This window comes from Schistocerca piceifrons, chromosome 2, assembly GCF_021461385.2.
Source record: "Schistocerca piceifrons isolate TAMUIC-IGC-003096 chromosome 2, iqSchPice1.1, whole genome shotgun sequence".
Taxonomy (NCBI): Eukaryota; Metazoa; Arthropoda; class Insecta; order Orthoptera; family Acrididae; genus Schistocerca; species Schistocerca piceifrons.
The window spans coordinates 386649593-386673919 of record NC_060139.1 but is presented as its reverse complement, the minus strand read 5'-3'; the positions used below and the strand labels follow the sequence as shown (position 1 = coordinate 386673919).

At 42.6% G+C, this 24327-nt stretch overlaps 1 long non-coding RNA gene across 1 annotated transcript in view; it reads right to left on the bottom strand.

Moving 5' to 3' along the window:
- Positions 1-24327, bottom strand: part of LOC124777918 — a 761041-nt gene that overhangs the window by 414105 nt on the left and 322609 nt on the right. Inside the window, exon 3 of the long non-coding RNA XR_007015802.1 lies at positions 22559-22591. This is a non-coding gene — a long non-coding RNA (uncharacterized LOC124777918). The remainder of the gene's footprint in view (positions 1-22558; positions 22592-24327) is intronic.

Sequence of the window (24327 nt, the reverse complement as noted above, 5' to 3'; positions counted from 1 at the left end):
TTACTGTTACGAATCACTATTTATGTCCACAACGCATTTCGAAGGTTTAAGTCTCCTTCATTATGTGGATTAATATGGCGTATATAAATATATTGTGTAAGTAAATGTCATGTGATTAGCGCCCCCCGTCGGATAGACCATACGCTGGGTGGAAGTCTTTCGATTTGACGCCACTTCGGCGATTTGCACGTCGTTGGGATGAAATGATGATGATTAGGACAACACAACACCCAGTCACTGAGTGGAGAAAATCTCCGAACCAGCCGGAAATCGAACCCGGGCCGTGTAATAATGTATGTGACAGTACGTCAGAGAAAGACGTCTGCGATCACCGGAGGAAGTGCCACAGATAATTCATAAGTCGTAACGAAACACATATATGTTTGCCTGATTTGGTGAACTTTTATAAGCTTTCCTGAGGGGACAAGTGTCTTTCATTTTTATCTTACTGATACCGTTTTTCTAGATTTCCAGAAAGCTTTTGACACTGTACCACACAAGAGGCTTGTAGTGAAACTGCGTGCTTGTGGAATATCGTCTCAGTTACGTGACTGGATTCATGATTTGCTGTCAGAGAAATTGTTCAAATGGCTCTGAGCAGTATGGGAATTAACTTTTGAGGTTATCAGTCACCTAGAACTTAGAATTACTTAAACCTAACCAACCTAAGGACATCACACACACTCATGCCCGAGGCAGGATTCGAACCTGCGACGGTGGCGGTCGCGCGGTTGCAGACTGTAGCGCCTAGAACCGCTCGGCCACCCCGGCCGGCTCCCGTCAGAGAAGTCACAGTTCGTAGTAACTGATGGAAAGTCGTAAGGTACAGCAGAAGTGATTTCTGGCGTTGCCCAGGGTTTTGTTATGCGCCCTTTGCTGATCCTTATCTATATATTTAGTAGACAATCTGAGCAGCCGTCTTAGATTGTTTTCAAATGACGCTGTCGTTTATCGAGTAGTAAAGTCATCAGAAGATGAAAACAAATTGCAAAACGATTTGGAAAAAGATATCTATATGGAGCAAAAATTTATAATCGGCTCTAAATCAGTGCTAATGGGATTCCGTTAAGCTTCTGTTACACGATAAATCAGTCAAATGTAAAGGCCGTAAATTGAGCTAAATACCTAGGAATTAAAATTATGAACAACTTAAATCGAAAGGAACACATAGAAAATGTTGTGCGGAAGGCTAACCAAAGACTGTGTTTTATTGGCTGGACACTTAGAAAATGTAACAGACCTATCAAGGAGACTGCCTATACTACGCTTGTCCTTCCTCTTTTAGAATACTACTGCGCGGTGCGTGATCCTTACAAGATAGGATTGACGGAGTACGTCGAGAAAGTTCAAAGGAGGACAGCACTTTTTGTATTATTGCGAAATAAGGGACGGAGTGTCACTGAAATGATACAGGATTTGGGGTGGACATCATTAAAATAAAGGCGTCTTTCGTTGTGGCGAAATTTCGATTGCCACCTTTCTCCTCCGAATACGAAAATATTTTGTTGAAGCTGACCTAGACCAACAGAAACGATCGCCATAATAAAATAAGGGAAATCAGAGCTCGAATGGAAAGATATAGGTGTTTCGTTTCTTCCGCGCGCTGTACGAGATTGGAATAATATAATAATTATTGTGAAGGTGGTTCGAAGAACCCTCTGCCAGGCTCTTAAATGTGGTTTTCAGAGTATCAATGTAGATGTAGGTTACACGTTCACGGGTATTGAAGTTCTTATTTATATGTACCACAGATACAACACCATGACATTTTTGGTTGGGAAAAGAAATGTTAGTTTTCAATAGAGCTAATGTAAGAATTCTTCGCGCGTGTATTGTTTGTTAGCCAAGGAAAGCCGACAATCGCTGCTGGCGAGCACTGAGAGCGCCAACTCACTTCAGTCAGTTCGTGTCGTGTAGTGTAGTGGCGGCTCCGTGTGTCGTGACGTCGGAGATACCGTCCGCGTGCTCGTCAACGCTGCCTCGCCCCGTGTGCCGACGGCTTGACGACTAGTGTGCGCCCGGGCAGCGCCGTGGGAAGCGCGCTGCGTGGCCGACCGCGTGTGACCTGCTCGCTTCCGGCCGCACTGGCCACCGCCGGCCGGCTGCCTGCCTCGGCGGCCGCTGTGGAACCTCGCTTGTCGGTCATACTCAGCACGTGGCTACGAAGAACTTCAGTAACGTAGGTAAACGGGCTCAATGGAATGGCTACACGCGCTCTGATGTCAATATAGTGTGGTCCATTGATAGTGACCGGGCCAAGTATCTCACGAAATAAACGTCAAACGAAAACACTCCAAAGAACGAAACTCATCTAGCTTGAAGGGGAAACCAGATGGCTCTATGGTTGGCCCGCTAGACGGCGCTGCCATAGGTCAAACGGATATCAACTGCGTTTTTTTAAATAGAAACCCCCATTTTTTATTACATATTCGTGTAGTGCGTAAAGAAATATCAATGTTTTACTTGTACCAGTTTCTTTCGCTTTGTGATAGATGGCGCTGTAATAGTCACAAACGTATAAATACGTGGTATCCCATTCCGCCAGTGCGGACGGTATTTGCTTCGTGACACATTACCCGTGTTAAAACGGACCGATTACCAATTGCGGAAGAGGTCGGTATTGTGTTGATGTAGAGCTATTGTGATCAAAATGCCCAGCGGGCGTGTCCTATGTATTCTGTTCGTTATCCTGGACGCAATCATCCAAGTGCCCGGACCGTTCGCCGGATAGTTACGTTATTTCAGGGAACAGGTAGTGTTCAGCCAAGTGTGAAACGTCAACCACGACCTGCAACAAATGATGATGCCCAAGTAGGTGTTTTGACTGCTGTCGCGGCTAATCCGCACATCAGTAGCAGACAAATTGCGCGAAAATCGGGAATCTCAAAACCGTCGGTGTTGCGAATGCTACATCAACATCGATTGCACCCGTGCCATATTTCTATGCACCAGGAATTGCATGGCGACGATTTTGAATGTCGTGTACAGTTCTGCCACTGGGCACAAGAGAATTACGGGACGATGACAGATTTTTTGCACGCGACGAAGCGTCATTCACCAACAGCGGTAACGTAAGACGGCATAATATGTACTATTGGGCAACGGAAAATTCACGATGGATGCGACAAGTGGAACATCAACGATCTTCGCGGGTGAATGTATGGTGCGGCATTATGGGAGGAAGGATAATTGGCCCCCATTTTATCAATGGCAATCTAAATGGTGCAATGTATGCTGATTTCCTACGGAATGTTCAAAAATAGTTCAAATGGCCCTGAGCACTACGGGACTTAACATCTATGGTCATCAGTCCCCTAGAACTTAAAACTACTTAAACCTAACTAACCTAAGGACACCACACACATCCATGCCCGAGGCAGGATTCGAACCTGCGACCGTAGCAGTCGCGCAGTTCCGGAATGAGCGCCTACAACCGCGAGACCACCGCGGCCGGCTACGGAATGTGCTAGCGTTGTTACTACAATATGTTTCACTGCATGACAGAATGGCGATGTGCTTCCAACATGATAGATGTCCGGCACATAGCTCACGTGCGGTTGAAGCGGTACTGAATATCATATTTCATGACAGGTGGATTGGTCGTCGAAGAACCATACCACGGCCCGCACGTTCACCGGATCTGACGTCCCCGGACTTCTTTCTATGGGGAAAGTTGATGGATATTTGCTATCGTGATCCACCGACAACGTCTAACAACATGCGTCAGCGCATTGTCAATGCATGTGCAAACATTACGGAAGGCGGACTACTCGCTGTTGAGAGGAATGTCGTTACACGTATTGCCAAATGCACTGAGATTGACGGGCATCATTTTGAGCATTTATTGCATTAATGTGGTATTTACAGGTAATCACGCTGTAACAGCATGCGTTCTCAGAAATGATAAGTTCACAAAGGTACATGTATCACATTGGAACAACCGAAATAAAATGTTCAAACGTACCTACGTTCTGTATTTCAATTTAAAAACCAACCTGAAACTTCCTGGCACATTAAAACTGTGTGCCGGACCGAGACTCGAACTCGGGACCTTGACTTTTCGCGGGCAAGTGCTCTATCAACTGAGCTACCCAAGCACGACTCACGGCCCGTCCTCACAGCTTTACTTCTGCCAGTATCTCGTCTACTACCTTCCAAATTTTACAGAAGCTCTCCTTCGAGCCTTGCAGAACTAGCACTCCTGAAAGAAAGGATATTGCGGAGACATGGCTTAGCCACAGCCGGGGGGATGTTTCCAGAATGAGATTTTCACTCTGCAGCGGAGTGTGCGCTTGATATGAAACTTCCTGGCAGATTAAAACTGTGTGCCGGACCGAGACTCGAACTCGGGACCTGGTAGAGCACTTGCCCGCGATAGGCAAGGTCCCGAGTTCGAGTCTCGGTCCGGCACACAGTTTTAATCTGCCAGCAAGTTTCATATCAGCGCACATTCCGCTGCAGAGTGAAAATCTCATTCTAAAAACCAACTTGTTACCAACTGTTCGTCTACAATTGTGAACCATACGTTTGTGACTATTATAGCGCCATCTATCACAAAGCGAAAAAAGTGGTCCAACTAAAACATTCATATTTCTTTACGTACTAAACGAATATGTAATAAAAAATGAGGGTACCTATTTAAAGAAAACGCAGTTGATATCCATTACCTATGGCTGCGCCATCTAGCGGGCCAACCATAGCGCCATCTGGTTTCCCCCTTCAAGCTAGACAAGTTTCGTTCTTTGTAGTTTTTTCGTTTGACGCTTATTTCGTCACATATATTTCCCGGTCACGATCAATGGACCACCCTGTATATTTGGAACAACATCTGTTTCTGTAGCCGAGGTCACTAACGCACATACAGTGACTCACATCACTATTCGCAGCCTTCGCGAAACACTGGTCGCACGGTTCGAAGAAAACAGTGTACACGCAAACTAGTTGTTAATATACCTGTTCACCAGATTCAACACCACGGTAAAATATTTAGTTTTAGGAAACAGCTGAGAACCAGTGATCGTGGAACCCCTGAACGCTGTTAATGTGCCCTGCAGAGATCGTGTGTAGAAGAGGCACGGACAGTGTGAACGTAAACATTCAGCGAGGTAGTGTGCTGTGTACAGATGAAGTAACGGTTGCTTGCAGAGGAAGAGGGAGCACATTCGAACAGCGGCAGTTAGCAATTTTTCACCACGCCAAAGAAAAAGGTTGTCATAATATTGCAGAAATGTTACAAATGAAAAAAGTACTTTTCCCGCTATAACCATAAAATTCCGGAAGGAAGATACAAGTGACAGTCTATCATAAACGGTGCATATGGGGCTTAATTAAATACAATGCAAATATTTTTAATTTTAGTAGCTGTCTGTCCGGTTACGCAGTCTCGTAACCGGTTGGCCCTGACTAGTATTAGTACGCAATCTGACTGCATAGAATAACAACAAAGAATGAAAGGAAATTTCCGTTAACATAATTAATTAATTAAGTCCCCAGCAACTATAAAAGCTACGAAACAAAAACTACGAACAACAAAGCACAAGTGTAACTGTTCTGTGTGTGGAAGTGTGATTCAACGTACACATCTGGCACGGTTCTTCCTCAATAAGACAAGATATTTTAAATACCATTTACACTGAATTAATTAAATAAAACTGAAATACTATAATTGCACATAGAAACCAGAATTACACTCTAATACACGAACACAAGCCAGATGCTTTGTTGACTGAACCTGTGACCAAGAGGCATTGTTAGTTAGGAAATTTAGAAATAAAACAAATGTTTTTTACCTTAATATATTTTGACTAAAAATACACTCTGATCATTACAACATCTCCATTCGAACGACATCTGCTGTCTAGCCCATCAAAACAACTGCACACGATATGGCCTCAAATAATACAGCTATCAACATCCTCTCAGCAAAGCACTAACTACCACAACTTCTGAACAAGCACTGCCAATGGAGGCGGCGGAATAAATCTCTTTGGCGCGATCTCTGGCGCTGTGACTCAGTGTAGCCACCTTTCATATGCCCTTCCTCCACGGTCTAGAATTTGATGGTATTTTTGCCAGCATTGGGGGTGAAAATACCACCAAATTCGTCAAAAAAATATACAGACAAAAATAAAAGATAATATTAATAAGTAAATATCACATAACTAGATAAATTTTGGCTTTGCACTGACCCTTCAATAACCTAATATATAAAATACAGTAAGGAATACAAATGCTTGCATACATGTGATTGTACATAATAGTTTACAGAAGTATCATGTGGTTAAACAATTAAATCAAAAGCGTCAGCAATGACGAATATGTGCAGGGAAGAGTCTCATAACATTTCATAAACAGTAAATACACAAAAAATCAGTTTATACAAATATTCACATAAACTCTTGTCAATAGTTCAATAAACAAGTAGCACTCCTCAGAGTAGTTGACAGTTCCAACAGTAGCACCCAGCAATGGTCAACAGCTGCAAATAGCAGACTCATAACATTTCATCAGCAGTATTTAAACAGCTCCAACAGTGGCACCCAGCAATGGCGAGCAAGCGCAGACACCAACACGTGACATCATTTCAGGAGAAGCAGTTCCATCAGTGGCACCCAGCAGTGTTGAACAGGTGCAGACAGCAACAAGTGACATCATTTCAGTAGAAGCAGTTCCATTAGTGACACCCAGTTATGGTGACAGGTGCAGACAGCAACAAGTGACATCTCATCACTGGTTGAGCATTTCCAACAGTGGCACCAAGCAATGTTGAGCAGGTGGAGACAGCAACAAGTATCATCATTTCAGTAGAAGCAGTTCCATTAGTGACACCCAGTAATGTTGACAGGTGCAGACAGCAACAAGGGACATCTCATCACTGGTTGAGCAGTTCCAACAGTGGCACCCAGCAATGTTGAGCAGGTGCAGACAGCAACAAGTGACATTATTTCAGTAGAAGCAGTTCCATCAGTGGCACCCAGTAATGTTGAACAGGTACAGACAGCAACAAGTGACATTATTTAAGTAGAAAAAGTTCCATCAGTGGCACCCAGCAATGTTGAGCAGGTGCAAACACCAACAAATGACATTATTTCAGTAGAAGCAGTTCCATCAGTGGCACCCAGTAATGTTGACAGGTGCAGGTAACAGTCCATAATACTCACTATCACTAATCAGACAGTTCATCAGAGTTCATCAGCAGAAATTAAACATTTCTAAGTGGCACCCATTATGTTGAACAACTGCAGGTAACAGTCCATAATATTCACTATCACTAATTAGACAGTTCATTAGGAGAAATTAAACATTTCCAAGTGGCACCCACCAATGTTAATACATGTAAGCACGAACAACAGTTTGAATGCACACACAATTGCTTTTACAAAATTATTATCAATGCTCTTACACTAAACATAAAAATAGTAATAAACACACAAATGATATCAGATAATTGTCATATTAAATACTACAAATACACAAATATCAGTAAACCTATAATATTTATGGGTGTCAGTGCAAGCCACAACAAACAAGTAAAATAATATTTAGGAGATAGGTCGGTACCAATTATTTGGGATTAGGAAAGGAAAACACACAAAACACACTTACTCACCTTTCATCCACATTAAGTATCACTGTGTAATTGAATAGTGTTAACTGTGTAAATGCAATTCTGTCAAAGATTTGATGTTCGACATATGTATCAAGTAGTAGTGGCAGCAGTGTGTCAATAGTTAGTCAACGTCATAGTCATCATGTCAAGACCAATGTTTGCCAAGCCAAATCAAAATGTACGGTTTCTGAACAACTGTCAGTGTGCCAAGATATGCAAATACTTCCTCTCTCCAAAAAAAAGTATATACTGCTTATTGATTTAACAAAGTGTGTGTAGACAATCTTCCTTCTACTTGAGTGTTCTAGTCTGCCATCTTCATCCTCCTTGTTCCATATAAACCAACAAAAATACTATGCTCCTCACTTACTTTACCTCTTATCCACCAAAACTCCAATAACCATCAGCATCACTTAATCTCAATACTTCAATAATACCTCTTACGTCGATACATATAAACCTTATCGTCAATATCATTTACCTTACCTCTTGTCCACCAAAACTCCAATAATCATCAACTTCACACAATCTCAATACCTCAATAATACCTCTTCAATACGTCGACACATATAAACCTTATCGCCAATATCATTTCACTTCCATAACAACTCTTTCCTCTAGTCAGTCTCCTCGAACAAGTACAGATAAAATCCTAGTGCAAACCTCAATTCATCATCCCATACAATCCGAAGACACAATGTCCATACACAACCTCTGTGTAATCCATCTGACCCAAATCTTCTACTGATTATGAATTATAAAATACATTTTGGTTACCTTGTCCATCATTAAATGAAAGAAATGCATACATGACCTCTAACAGCCGTTAGTTCGAATAACTTTCAGTAAGTAAGTACGAGTACAGAGTGTGAATGATTGTAATATTTCACACTGTGTACACCACGTCAAGAATCATGGCAAAACAGAAGCAAACATGTGGAGTATTTCTTGTGTCAAGTGTCACTTGCTATTTCAATTGCTCACGAAGAATGCAGTGTAATAACTGTCAATGGTCTAAACCTAGTGTTGGTATGTCATGTCGTTAGCTTCCTTTCTATTAGCACAAATTTATACAGCTTCCATAAAACCTCCAGCTCATGTGACTTCAATGAAGTTTCTTGTACCAATGTCGTTCGTAGAATTATAGCAGTTCATTTTCTGATCTTAAAATATAAGGCACTAAGCGTAAGAAAAACATACAATAGCGAGTAAATATACCAGTAGAGAACAGGATGTTAACAAGTGGATGTAGCACAATCCCTACTACGAGGCTCTGCCAAGCAAACAATCTATAAATACCACAGTGTAACCGAAACTCCATGTTCGTACACCGCATATCAGCATTTCTATATACCAAATTAAAAAGTAGTTATGACAACAAACAGAAATGTATAAATATGCAATCCATACGCAAAGCAGCAAATATATATCTTACATAATAAACAGGTCATTAGCATCATATCAGCATAAACAAATAAATGTTCATATGTAATCTTAATAAGTAAACATGAAGGCGCAAGCGCCGCGGTGGTCTCGCGGTTAAGGCGCTCAGTCCGGAACCGCGCGACTGCTACGGTCGCAGGATCGAATCCTGCCTCGGGCATGGATGTGTGTGATGTCCTTAGGTTAGTTAGGTTTAAGTAGTTCTAAGTTCTAGGGGACTGATGACCACAGAAGTTAAGTCCCATAGTGCTCAGAGCCATTTGATCCATGAAGGCGCAAGCAGATAAATCACAAAGTACAACTTACATACATAACCATATCAGCACAACTAATCAGGTGACAATTATAATTTAAATAAATAAGCACAGCAGGCACATAATAGAAAAATATGGCATCAGTGAAAAAGCAGTGCAGCCAAGCGATGCATAATATACACAAGTAACAACCCTGTTCATTAATCAATCGTTGTCAAAATCAGTTAACACAAAGTATAAATCACGTAATCGCGATCAACAAATTACGTCTAAAGTACGTACGTAAGTGGAAATATGTTACCTGAAAAATAAACTCAATTAATAGTTACCTTTTTAATTTATTAGTTTCTTCTTCGAAATTACATTCTTCCTGAAAATTTCTCGATAGCAAGTCCTCTTAACGTCGGACACACACAGAATTTACCTGAGTTCTTAAATATTTTATACAACCGTATCCTGAAAAATACTGAACGTTAATAACATAATTTACCAAGTCACTATAGCTTTATGCTGAATTGAATCAGAGAAATTAGACTGTGTATTTGTTTACGGCTGTCAGTGCATTCGCACTGAGCGCTCGATCAGCTGTAGGTACGCGTGACGAAGGAAGTAATTGTTTGCGGTCAACGACTGCCTTGTGCGGCGCGCAGACTTGACTGTTGCTTTGAGTATGTGCCGCCGCCAGAACACGGCGCGGTATCCTTGTATTCTCTGCGTGTATACGTATAACTGTTAGTTTCTCTGAAGTCTGTCATTCCACAAAAATTTTAACGTTCGATATATGATGTATTCCCTTAGAGCGTCGAGATTTAAGAGTTTCTACTTCGACAGTGTTATCATGAATAATTTTGCGAACTCTATATGGACCGTTATAAAGCAGAAAAAATTTGCGACACAAGCCTTTTCCTTTGTGAGACAAACGATGAGACTTAATTAACACCTTTTGACCAACTGACAAAGTTTTTAAACGACCAGGACGTTTAGCTGATTTCTCTCTTCTAGCAGCCACAGATGCAATATTTTGCAGAGCCAGGTTCACAACTTCAGAATGCCGTAGTTTCCGTGTAGGCGGAAAAGGAACGATTTCAGAAATGCGATTTGTCGGTGCTTTATTTTTTAATATCAATATAGGCGGTAAAGAAGTTGAATCATTAGGGAGTTCATTCAGAATGTTTTGAAAAATATGAAGGTACTGACCCCATGTTCTGTGATTCAGATGACAATAAAGTCGACACAATTTATTGATTTCCTTCATCCATCTCTCTGAAGCGTTAGATTGAAGGTGAAAAAATGAAATGAAAATTGGTTTAATCTTACGACGCCGTAGAGTACGAAGCCAAATTTTAGAGCGAAACTGTGATCCATTATCTGATATAACCTTATCAACATGACCCACTTCTTTAAGAAAATGTTTGATGAAAGCGTTAGATACTGAACAAGCTGTTGCTTTGTGTAAAGGTGTAAAATACACATATTTTGATGTCAATTCCACTACTACCAAAATGTACGCAAAACCATTAGTAGAACGAACCACTGGACCGAACAAATCGACTGCAGCCATCTCCTTTAATTTCGCTGGAATGATAGGAAACAACGGTGCTCTGTGAGAAATAGTTGGCGGCTTAGCCTTTTGACATAATTTGCATTTGGCAAGAACAGATAGAGTACGTTTTTCCATATTACTGAAGTAGCAATTTTCCTGTAATCTATGAAAGCATTTTCTGGGACCAAAGTGTGCATAACTGAAATGTGTACACCAAATCCATTTATTAACCCACTCATCAGGAATGCAAACTAACCAAACAGAGGTTGGCCCTGACTAGTATTAGTACGCAATCTGACTGCATAGAATAACAACAAAGAATGAAAGGAAATTTCCGTTAACACAATTAATTAATTAAGTCCCCAGCAACTATAAAAGCTACGAAACAAAAACTACGAACAACAAAGCACAAGTGTAACTGTTCTGTGTGTGGAAGTGTGATTCAACGTACACATCTGGCACGGTTCTTCCTCAATAAGACAAGATATTTTAAATACCATTTACACTGAATTAATTAAATAAAACTGAAATACTATAATTGCACATAGAAACCAGAATTACACTCTAATACATGAACACAAGCCAGATGCTTTGTTGACTGAACCTGTGACCAAGAGGCATTGTTAGTTAGGAAATTTAAAAATAAAACAAATGTTTTTTACCTTAATATATTTTGACTAAAAATACACTCTGATCATTACAACATCTCCATTCGAACGACATCTGCTGTCTAGCCCATCAAAACAACTGCACACGATATGGCCTCAAATAATACAGCTATCAACATCCTCTTAGCAAAGCACTAACTACCACAACTTCTGAACAAGCACTGCCAGTGGAGGCGGCGGAATAAAGGCGGCGGAATAAAACTCTTTGGCGCGATCTCTGGCGCTGTGACTCAGTGTAGCCACCTTTCAACGGGACGTCCCATGAACGTTTTCTGTGCAAACAAGAAAGAGCCCCAAGTTAAGTGCTCCAAAATCTCACAACTGAGGTTGCATCCCGAAACAATACAGAGGGTGCTCAGAAAAGTTAACTTCCACGGTTGTATTGCATGACGGAAGGACTTCATAAGTAAAATAGATCAAAGAAAGAGAATGTTGTTTGCCAAAGAGCTTGTTAGAGACGACAATATGTGGTGGAATGACGTTATATTTGCTGACGAGACTAAATTTATATTTCAATGTGATGGGAGGATAACGGCTTGGCGGCTACCTAATACTGAGCTTCACGAGAAAAATCTCAAAACAACTGTGAAGTATGATGGTTGAGACGTGATGGTGTGGGGGTATATCTCGGCGAATGGAGTTGGTGAATTTGTTTTTATTGGAGGTAAAATGGACCTATTTCAGTACCTCAGAATACTGGAGAAGAACTTGCAAAAGAGCACCGGAAACATGGAGATTGGGGAACATTTGAAGTTTGATCAAGATAACGACCCGAAACATAGGACCTGGAATGTGAGAATGTGGTTACTGTTTAACTGTCGAGACGTACTTCATCAATCCCCTCAATCATCAGGCTCGAATGTGACAGAGAATCTTTGGCCAGTCTTGATAAAGAAACAGAAAAGTCACCTGTCACATCTAAAGAACAGCTGAAAAACGGACAGCAAGAGTAGTGACGGAAAATATCTCCCCAGTATACCCGGAAATTAGTGGAGACCAAAAAAAAAAAAAAGTGTGAAATCTTATGGGACTTAACTGCTAAGGTCATCAGTCCCTAAGCTTACACACTACTTAACCTAAATTATCCTAAGGACAACACACAGACCCATGCCCGAGGGAGGATTCGAACCTCCGCCGAGACCAGCCGCACAGTCCATGACTGCAGCGCCATAGACCGCTCGGTGTGGAGACCATTACCAGTCGTCTCAGAGAAGTAATTAAGATAAAGGGTAGAAGAACAGTGAAGCTACCACTGGGCGCTAAATGGTTGGACGTCGAAGAATCTTCACAAAACACGGGTTCGGAGGCTTTTCTGTTCTTTAAAAAAATGGTTCAAATGGCTCTGAGCACTATGGGACTTAACATCTATGGTCATCAGTCCCCTAGAACTTAGAACTACTTAAACCTAACTAACCCAAGGACATCACACAACACCCAGTCATCACGAGGCAGAGAAAATCCCTGACCCCACCGGGAATCGAACCCGGGAACCCGGGCGCGGGAAGCGAGAACGCTACCGCACGACCACGAGCTGCGGACTCCGTTCTTTAAAGTGGGTGATCTGTGGCATCTCTGCCGAAAAAGCACATTGCCGGTGTATGCACGAGTGTTTCGCAGCACACCGTTCATCGTACATTGTAGAAACACGGAGCTCTGCGGCAAACCACCCCTACCGGTTCATGTGTTGACCCAATGACATGTCAATTACGATTGCAATGCACCCGAGACCATCGGAATTCAACCATCGATCAATGGAAACGTGTCGGCTCTTCGTATGAATTATATTTTTGCTGCACTAGGTCGATGGTCGTCTCCACAAAAGCCGTCATCGGGATGAACGGCGCCCCTAAACGTGCAGCGCTCCACGGACGCAGGCTGGGAGGAGCAGCATTATGCTATGGGAGACATTCTCCTGCGCTTGCATGGGACCTGTGGTGGTAATCGAAGACAGGCTGATGGCTGCGAATCGCATGCATCCTTTCATGCTTGATGTCTTCCCCGACGGCGATGTCATCTTTCAGCAAAATAATTGTCCATGTTTCGGAACCAGAACCGCGCTCAGTGGTTTGAGGAGCGTTATAGTGGAATCAAGCTTATATCTCGGCGACCAAATTCGTCTGATGTAAATCGTATGGACCCATCTGGGTCGCTATCGGGTGTCATAACGGCGTACGCAAATCAGCGGCCCATTATTTACGCGAATTGCACTACCTTTTGTGGCGGCGTGCGTAGCGACAAACAATTCGCTGTAGAAACGGCTTACGAAGTCACCGCCACACTTTTAATAGCGGGCCGACCGGTCCGCTGGAACAATGAACAGAAAGATGAAAACCCAAACACTCTGATTAAATAAAAGTCGGTACTTATCTTTATTAACGAAGATACAGAAACACCGTAGTGAACTCCGTGTCTACAGAAATCTGTCTAGTTCGAGTCGGAGCGGCTAGGTCAGCGTCGGCTGACGACAAACAACAACTCTGCTGCGATGAACACACAACTGACTAGCAAGTACACAATTCGGTGGCGAGAATACAACTGAGCGGCGAATACAGAACTGTCCTAGCGCTCGCGACTCCAGCGCTTAAGAACTCAGAAGCCAGCGGTGGCGCGCGCAGACTTGCGGCCATTTCCTGTCTCGCTGGCGCTGCTTATGCGGACGGCGTCCGGCCTTTGATGCTGCCAACCTTTTGGCAGCGGGCTCGGGTGGCATTACTGGCTAGGATATAACACTACCTGTACATAGACATCTAATGCCACATACCTCCACAATACTACCAACAAACTGTCGGATCACTGATACGCTAAATCAGTGACGTATTTCGGTTCAAAGAAGGCAAACAAACTACTAAGTAGGGGCCATGATGTTTTAGCTTATCAGTGTATTCGACTCGTAAAACTTCCATTGGAATTTTCTAGAATTGCCTAAGTAGTACGGCTTACTACTTAAACATTATGTCGTCCTAATAGATTAAGGTGGACAAAATTTGAGCGTCGTGGCCTCGCCTTCCTAGATTTTACTGAAAGCATTCCCAGAGGGGGGGGGGGGGGGGGAGGGACTGAAGTAAAATATATGAGCGTGACTGCAGTTTCGCCTCACATGACTTTATGACTTTCTTAGCTAACAATGGCTGGCAATCTGTCTACTAAAATCCTGAAACATAGTCTTTCGATTCCTTACTGTTGCATGTTCGTGTGTTCAAAGCAGCTGACCTGTGTTGACAAATTTCGGCTATCAGAGTGCCCCGTAGATGAAAGCTATAGGACTAGAGACATGGCTACCCCTAAATCTTTCCAGTTGTCCAGTGGGAGTGTCTTTGAAATACAATCTGGCGCCTTTGTAGTAGAGAAGTCTAGCTGCATCCTGGAGCAGGTAAGTCTTCTCACAGCCACAGCTATTGAACGCCAGGGGAAGTAGATGCGTGAAATACATCGCGATTCACCTGATCAGTCAGGGCACAAAGAAGATGATAATAATAATAATAATAATAATAATAACGAAACAAAGGCGAGAACACGCAAACACGACAGACAACACTACACGTTGCATTAATCGCCAGTACATTCACAGCATTGTTGTTGTGTGTACTCAAATATGGGTGTTTACAATATCCCTCCTGTGTGGATGGCACCTTGACACATCACATGAATTTGAAAGCAGGCTCTATGTTGCCAGTATGTATGGCAACAAACAACCACACTAATTTCCATCTCGCCCCTACTACTTCACCAGCGTATGAAATACATGCAGAAGCAAATATATTGACTCAGTGTCGATATTCCTGGATCAGGAAACTCTTCGGGCACCAGAACACGTGAGTCTTTGTTAGACTAGACACAGAGTGTAACGATAACTTCCGCTACAGGTATAACTTTTGCGTGAAGAGGACTTTCCGAGCAATGGGATGACAAGAAAGACCTTCTCCTAATAAGCTGCACTGGCAGCTGTGAGTAACGAAATGTCTGTTATTCTTATACATGTTTCGCTGAAGGATTTTTATCATCCCTGTTACTTGTGTTATCCGTTAATACTGAAGACAAATTATGGAAACATTGTAGTTGGAAGTCTTTATGAGTTGGTTTCTGCACATTTTAACATCCGAAACAACCAGTCGGTAGTTTTCCACGTTTTCTGACTCACATGGACATTCTTTCTTCCACTATTCGTTCTTTGTATTCTCGTTTTCATTGTATTTTTCAACGCCTTTTGAATATATTATGTGTGAGAGTTTGTGAGACTTGCATTTTCGGTAACACGGGATCAGGCATAATGTGCGTTTTCAGATCGTCCATAAGTATCTTTAGACCGCAATCTAAACTCTCATTGCGTGTGCTGTATTCGTATTACTATACGCTTATTAGAAATTATGGTTACTGATTTCACGCCCCCTATGTATAATCTTCCGTAATCCTTGACCTGACTTCCTCATGGTACCACTTTCGTATTTTTGCAACAGACTGAGTTACGTAAATTGCACAGGGGTCCATAAATGTGCACTTTTGCCGGGCATGAGTTTACGAGACGCAGGACAGCTGCACCGTGGCGTTCTGTTGCGCATATTACGCCGCGCAACATAATTAAAGCATCACTTTTTTGAAGCACCGGAATTGCCTCCCATCGTGACGCTAAGTTTGAAATTGGGCTCAAAGGTGACAACAACGTTCCTGTGTAATGGTGCAAAGGCATGGAGTCCTGAGACATCACCCTCCGGCTCTGCGACGCTTCAGACAGCAAGGTGTCGACACGTGTGAAAAAATCCACAGCTCAGAAGTTCAAGTCAAGTGGGTGAATGGTGTCACGTTGGCACCAAATGCCACCACAATGCTGTCCAACGCCATCGTGGATGTGCCGCTCGACGGGAAGGTCGTAACACCTCCTCTTACACATTTTTCACCCTTCTTGACGCATCTGCGGTGTTTTCTAACGGATGGACGAAGAAAAAATTTCAGAGACACCGCGGTTCAAAATCGACCCCTTTCCTTGAGGCGTTGATTCTCATTCATTTTGCGGTCTAAAACGACAGTTCACAGTGTTATGAGCTACAGAACGTTCTTGATAACCTTTGACACTGCTGACACCCCACGGACGGTTCAACACTTCTCTAAGGGCATCGGGGGCCAGAATCCACATTGAACGTGACTGCGCCCCTTTGGAGTACAATGAGACCGTAATTTTTGCTCTTGTGTACAGGGCGGACTCACTAGAAACTTTTCAGAACCATTCGAAGGCAATCCAAAGCAGCAAAGGGTTCTTATGCTTTTTCAGTCCTCTAGTTTCACGCTATGCCGTGGCATGATTGCAAAGGAGTGTACATTGACACATCCACGAATGAAACGACAAAAGGTCCTTTCAAGACTTCTCAGTTCGGCAACTCAGTTCCACACATCCACCTTTGCTGAGCACTTTAAAAATGCATCTGAAGAGGGACAACTGTAACGAATTCCTAGGTTCTTGCAGATAGGCAACACCTTCGCTACTCCTTTGACTCTGGATGGCCGACCAGCAGGTGCAAAAGTAGGTGCGTAGCCTGCCTGCAGGCGCATAAACCTCTCGTCATGGGTTCTGTTTCTATTGATACATTATTATGGTACTCACCAAAGACGAGCAGGCGGCACTGAGAATTTGCAAGGTTTTTCGAGTTCTGAAAACTCTTTTCTGTTGGCCACAGAATGAGTAGCTGAAGATCAACGTGTGTGTTACGTCGAATCCATAATACGACAACGTTGTACTACAAAGAGTTAGACGAAGAAATCGAAGGAAGAACAAATTTTTATACTCGTCTACTTATATTTCTGAGTTAATACTCCTTACAGAATGAGTATCCTATTCTTAACTGGCAGCACATTGCTTAGAGTGAACAGAGCAATGAGCATCGCGTTGAATTGCAAGGGAAAGACAGCAGTAACCGCAATAAAAATGGTAAAAGAGAAATTCATAGAGGGAATAAATATGAGAAAACGAAACCTGAGTGTGCTGTAATTGCAACACGAAAAGGCGACGACAGCGAAACAAGAAGGACAAAACTTCTAATTATTTGTGGGTAGTGGTATAAAACCCTCAAACATGTAAAACGGATTTTCATTGCCAGTGATTTTAAGTTAAATGAGAAGCTGCGCACAGCATCAGTGTCAAACGAATGCACGATGTATTTGAGTGGTTCGGTTATTGACAGATCGAAATGGCTGCTAATGTGAAACGGAATGCTGTGATTTAAATAACAGATTCTCTTTGATCTCGAAATGCGATCGCGGCAGACGTGCAGGAGTAGGAATGGTCAATATTCAGGGATCTGACAGAAGCACTGAATCGAAGCAAGAAAGTCGAGCAAACACGGGATCTAAAATGCATACGTTAAGTCTTACGAGCAGTTCTTCATCTTCGATACTGCGAAATACACCCCTGCTGCTGAATAAGTGTTCATAGCTCGTAAGATATGCATTTCAGAGCCAATGTTTACTAGAGAAATTTTTCTTGTTTTGTCCATACCACCTCCTCACAAAATATGGAAAGCAAAGAGCTTGCAGTAGAAGAGACTTGTCTTAAAGTATCGAAGATGAAAAAGTGCTCACAGCTCTTAGCGTAAGCATTTTATAGCCGATATTTACTAATCTTTTTGCTTACAATGCTCGCCCCTGTCATATCCCTGAATATTGACCATCCCTTCTGGGACACCCTGTGTAAGTGGTTCTGCTTTGCCTTGGGCGCTGGCCACATCTAAAGGTACCGACACCGCATACAGTATGTGTCACCCAAAAATGAGAGACGAAATTCAATATATGTACATTCACTCTCTCTCTCTCTCTCTCTCTCTCTCTCTCTCTCTCTCTCTTCTCATCTTCATATTGACCAATTAGGATCACATAAATTCAATACTTTTTGGTTGTTTCCTAATTTTTCCCTTCTCCTTCATCTTCTTATCATGTTTTCTTTGCCTTTCTTCTGTCCATGCTATTGGTGATTTCTTACGTTTATTGCCTTTGAAGAACTCAACATTTGGTAATTTCTTAAAAAGTTTTTTTCTGCTATTCCTGATTATTTGATGATGTTTCTTGGTACTTCGTTTTCCGCAATCCATGCTACTGTTGTCTTCTTTCTTCACTCGGTTGAAGTATCCGAAGGTTACTGTCTTTTCTACATTTTTTTCTTTATAATCACGTCATTTAACGATCTTTGATGTCTTGAAACAGTTTAAAATGGAACTAGTTGCCTTTTCACTTGACAATAGTGGATAGCATGAGCAATGGCATGTAGAAACGACGAATTTAAATGAAATTAGTACCGGAAAAATATAATATAGAGCCGGTAAGTGAAACAAAATACTAACAGATCGTAACTGGATTGCTTTAGTCTCAGGTAAGTTAGTTTGTTCGGATTTCTGGTGCTGAATAGACTCCTAGTTAATGAGGAACGGAACGATTCCGTTGTGAGAACAGAACGCCTGATCAATTAAAGCAACCAGTGACACAACAAGTCTCTGACACTGTTTTGGGAGCAAGGAAAAAAGGTTTAAGAATGGTTAACATGAGTGCAATAGCCTTATGTTTGATGTTAGTTATTTCCTGAAGTAGTAAGAGAGCAGTATATCCTTTTGATCCCTTTGCCAGTAATTGATAATAGAGAGATGTTTCATAGAATCGAATGTGCGAAGTATATTTCAACTTATGCGTTGCTTGTCACAGAGGACGTAAATCAAATTTGCCTTTACTTTTTTAAACAATTTCCGTTCATTAACACTGTTTCACGCTCCGTTGGCTGTCATCTAACAAGAGAAGGAATATGCAACTGTCGTAAACAAAGCTCTCCTGTTTTCATTTTGGTGATTTTAAGCCATCTGTTCTCCTATGCTCGTCTCCAGTGTTCTGCGACATCCTTGTTTCTGGTGCACGAAACGATACGGTCTCGGAATAACTTGTCCCGTTGAGCAGGTTTTTCTTATTTTCCCTGATAGGACGCACGTAATTAAATCAGAAGTATAAATGCCGACCTATCCAGACTTCATCTGATTCAGAGTTGTGGACCCCATACGTCGGAGAAATTAGGAGTAACGATACTTTGAGACTGCAGAGTATCCCACATTGTTTTATAATTGGAAAGCTCCATGACCTTGTAAACATAATATGTTTAGTATCTCTTATACTTCAAGCATAGTGTCGGACATCTGAAGCACGTAAAATATTACATATATTTACAAATAACATTAACAAGCAGTATCAAATAGGACAACATAAAATCAGTAATAAGAACGGTGAATGGCATACTTAGACTTACTTGAAGAGTTTTCAGGAAGTGGAGTGCATCTATAAAGGAAATCGCACACAAGACGATTGTGCGACCAGTTCTAGAGAATTGTTCCCACATTCGGAATCCTTATCAATATGGCATGCTAATAGACATAGAACGATTTAAGAGACGTGCTGCTACGATCCTAACACAGTGCTGTAGTCCATACCAAACCGTAACAGAGATGATCGGCGAACTTAAATTTCAAGCATTGGAAGAAGGTGTTGTTCATGTGAAAAGCTTATAAATAAATTTAGAGAACACCTATTCCAGGAATTTTGTGTGACAGAAATGAACATTATTGAGTTTATCTGGGATGCCTTTCAACGTGCTGTTCAAAAGAGGCCTCCACCTCCTCGTACTCTTACGGATTTATGGACAGCCCTGCAGGATTCATGGTGTCACTTCCCTCCAGCACTACTTCAGATAGTAGTCGAGGCTATCCGGCATCGTGTTGCACCACTACTGCGTGCTCGCCGAAACCCTACACGACATTAGGCAAGTGTACCAGTTTCTTTGGCTCTTAAGCGTATTTGGAGTGATGAATCAAGCAGTATCCTGTGCCAATCCGATAGAAGGGTTAGGGTTCAGCGAATGTCTGGAGAACGTTACCAGCTTAATGTGTAGTGCTAACCGTGAAATACAGAGAAGGTGGAGTTGCGGTAGAAGGATGCTTCTCATGGCTAGGATGCGGTCTCAGTATTGCGCTTAATAAAACACTAAATGCGAAGAATACAAAAACATTTTACGGCATTGTTTACTGCTGACAGCAGAGCAACAGTTCGGAGACGATAATTGTATGAGCTTGAGAATGCATACGTAATAAAGCAGCATTTGTGAGGCAACGAACTGTGGAGAATAACATCCCTGATAGGGACTGGACTGCTCACATTTCCGACCTGAACCAAATGAAACGCTTTTGGAATGAGACAGAAAGTCGACTTCGCTCCAGACCACATATGGTTTTAGCTCTTGAAAAAGTTTGCCTGTCACCCTTCCACTGAAATTCAGACTACTCATTCAAAGTGTCCGCGCATAGTTTAAACCGACATAACGGCGAAGGGTGGATACACTCCGTATTAATATCCGCTAGTAGGTGTCCGGATACTTTTGATCACATACTGTACTTTCTGTTCCCATCAACAAACTCACGCTTTCATGATCTGCAGTTACTAGCAACAAATGCAATTTCAGTGAAGTTCTAGCATACCTCTACCTCTTCTACTACTGGCTATTGATGACGGAGACTTGCCATGGGTACGTATAAGTGATAATTTGCACAACGGATATTTTAACGCTACTGTAGTCGCCCCGATACTTGTACGTCCCCCAGTAGAAGTACGTACTCATTACTCAGGTAACTTGTTGTGTGATAACCTAAGGGTTTCCTAATCTTATCCTGTGGTTCAGATAAAATGTTAGCATACGCTAACAAATCCAGTTCCCTTTTAAAGAAGAGGTTATAACATGCCGAAAAATGTATATAAGAGGCAAGATTAAATGGTACAAGAAAATACTACATACTAAAGGATAAATATCATCATTTTAATACATTTACTCATCATAAACCCAATTCAAATACACTATATAATAATTACAACTCTCAGTTCTCCTTGTATTAATGTTGGCACTTCAACTATCTGGCTCTGCCCTATACGATACTCGCGATATGTGGTTAGGCGCGGTGTAATTGACATCCCCCGTTGTACGTAATAGCAAGAAGGTTCTACAATCTCAATGAGCAGTGTGAAACCTCAGTGCAGAACGGAGAAGAACACGAGATTCGGCAAGGTACATTTACTTCCTTACACACCAATGCATAAGCACGATCACCGTAGTGATCAGAAGCTATAGCTGTAGAACTTCTCGTTTCAGCGAGATAATAGTAAAATTGTACTTCGCCGAAAGTACAGCCGAAGACGCCCGTCGACTGCCGTGGACCGCCAAGACGACCCTCTCGTTTCACGACCCAGCAGCGACTCTCTCGCTCCACGCCCACGAAAACGACCTCTCACTTCCACGTCCCAGGAACGTCCGATCTCTCACTTTTCTCCCCCCTTAAATTTGAGTGGCGAATCATCTTTCCGGAAGGCGCTCGTTTCCGAACGCCGACCAATCTCAGTTTAGAATCCAGACCGAAGTTTCAAGAAGTCCTTTCTACGTCAGCAGGGAAGTCCGCGGATACTTGCTGCTACTGGTTTTTGGCAGACCCGCTGCCTTATCACACCTGCCCGGCGGATACATGTTCCCGTTTTGCAGGTGGTTCAGCTCCCGGGCATCCCAAGATTAGCAACGGAAGTGGCTGCGTCGTCCTATTGTCCGAAGGAATGTGTGAGGACACTGTGTTCTTCCGTCCTACCTAGAGTTTCACCGCTCTGCTCGTTCCCCAGTCACCCAACATGCAGACTTTCTACAAAGTGTACTAGGCGATGTCAGTCACATACATCTGTTTACTGAACGATCACAAACCTGTCTTCTCTATAATTCAGGGGGCTTACTTGTCGTACTGGATGTAACACGGTTTCTAAAATGACGCCACCTTACAAAGTTATGCCAGATACAGTAGATGCGCTGTTAGAGAACAATGCATTCATATACAAGATGACTTTCACTACATTGTTCTGCGATGATGAGAAACAAGCTGTGAAGTACTTTGTTAGAGAATAGATCTAGTACGTACAGGGACAACTTGTCATACGTAACTTAAATAAACATGTAAAAAATTCTAGTTTACTACAAAGAATTGAAAATACCATTACTCACCTCAAGGTGGAATGGCGCTGGAGGAACACGCACCTGAAATACAAAATGAAGTTAGAATGTTACGCAGTTTTCTAAGCAATGGGTATTTCGTTAGGAAGGGATTTGAGGTAGTGATAGAATGCGATGGAAGCTTAATGCACGGATGAAATCGATAATTTTGTGTCTATGTGTGTGTTTACCTCTGAGGAGGTGTGTGATCGACTGCCAAAGATATCGGACCGCGCTCGAGACCGTGCTATCCTGCCCCTCCGACAGGAGGCGACATAGCCGCAACTCGGCGAAATAAAGGTGCAGCACGACCCGGCTAAGCGGTCTCTGGATGCCTCCCGCCTGCAGGCAATGCGTTATGTGAGGCCGAACGAACGAACGAGTAGTGCCCTCACCACTGTGTCTGCTGCTGGAGTGAGTTGAGGGAAGATCCTGCGGGTGTTGTGCGGTGGCGCTCTGGCAGTTGGATGCGTTGTCTTATTCCTTGGCCGACGTAGTGCATCTTGCAGTGGAGTAACCGTGGTAGCCATAGTGAATGGTTGCCAGATACGGCCTATTAACAGAGGTGTTGCACATCGGCGATCAGTAAGACGAAACGGAGTTTTCAGCTGCTCCCGTGATGTAGAAGAAAGCTACACTTCACTTCATGGTGGCCGGCCGTGGTGGCCGAGCGGTTCTAGGCGCTACAGTCTGGAGCCGCGCGACCGCTACGGTCGGGGGACTGATGACCTCAGAAGTTAAGTCCCATAGTGCTCAGAGCCATTTTAACCATTTTTGAACATCATGGTGAGCGTCACGTCTGCAGGCAACTAGTTTTTCGCTGGTATTAGCACAAAAGGCTCATTTGTACTCTGTACCGCAGTGTGAGTGTGTGTGTCGCGGGGGGGGGGGGGGGGGTTTAAGTTCCTGAATTTGACTGGTCCTAAGGCTTTTCTTAGTTTAAAAACTGATCGATTTAAGAAGAGAGGTTAAGCTGTTCAAAATTCCTTATGTGTGCGTTGCGTTGGTCCACTTATTTTAGTGCGTTAAGCGTTCAGAATTAATTCTGAATTTAAATAGTTATTGTACTTGAAGCAGCGGTGGATACAGAAAAAACTCTAGGAGTGGAGGCTAAAGATATTTTGAGCTACCTTTCCTTTTACCGCGATAAAAAATGATCACGTGCGAAGTTTAAGACAGTTTTACATATACTGATTGTACACATATGCCATCTTGTGATATAAAAAAGTTACAATTGTGGTTCTCTTCCTTAAATTATGAATTCTATGCGCCTATTGTTCCTGGCGTATTGGTTAATTACATATAAAATACGATGACGCGGACGTGCGTGCTTCATAGGAAAGTACAGCTACCCGATAACTCGATTCAGTCAAGTCGAGTGACGAAAGAAACGAACGAATAGCGTGCGGGCTAGCTGGCGGGGGCGGCGGGGACGACACGGGTGGCAATGAGGAGGGCCACAAGGGGGGAGGGCAGGGGGGGGGGTATCTGCCACTGACTTGAAGCAAGTTACGAAAGCTTGCAACTAGCTTGTACTGGCTTGTGACTTTCTATCAGCAGAGCTTGTACTGAGCCGAAATTGAGATTACATAAGTTGCAAGAGTTAAAATTCTACCTTAACGTAAGTGTATTTCCTGCTAAAAGTTTTTGTTTGGCTTTCTTGGACGTAACCTTTTTAGTAAATATTGAGTTTCATTACAGCTTCTTAAACTCACCTACTTTAATTTGATTTTCACCCCAAGATTGGCTACAGAAGTATGAAGCAGGTTTCCTTTAAATTA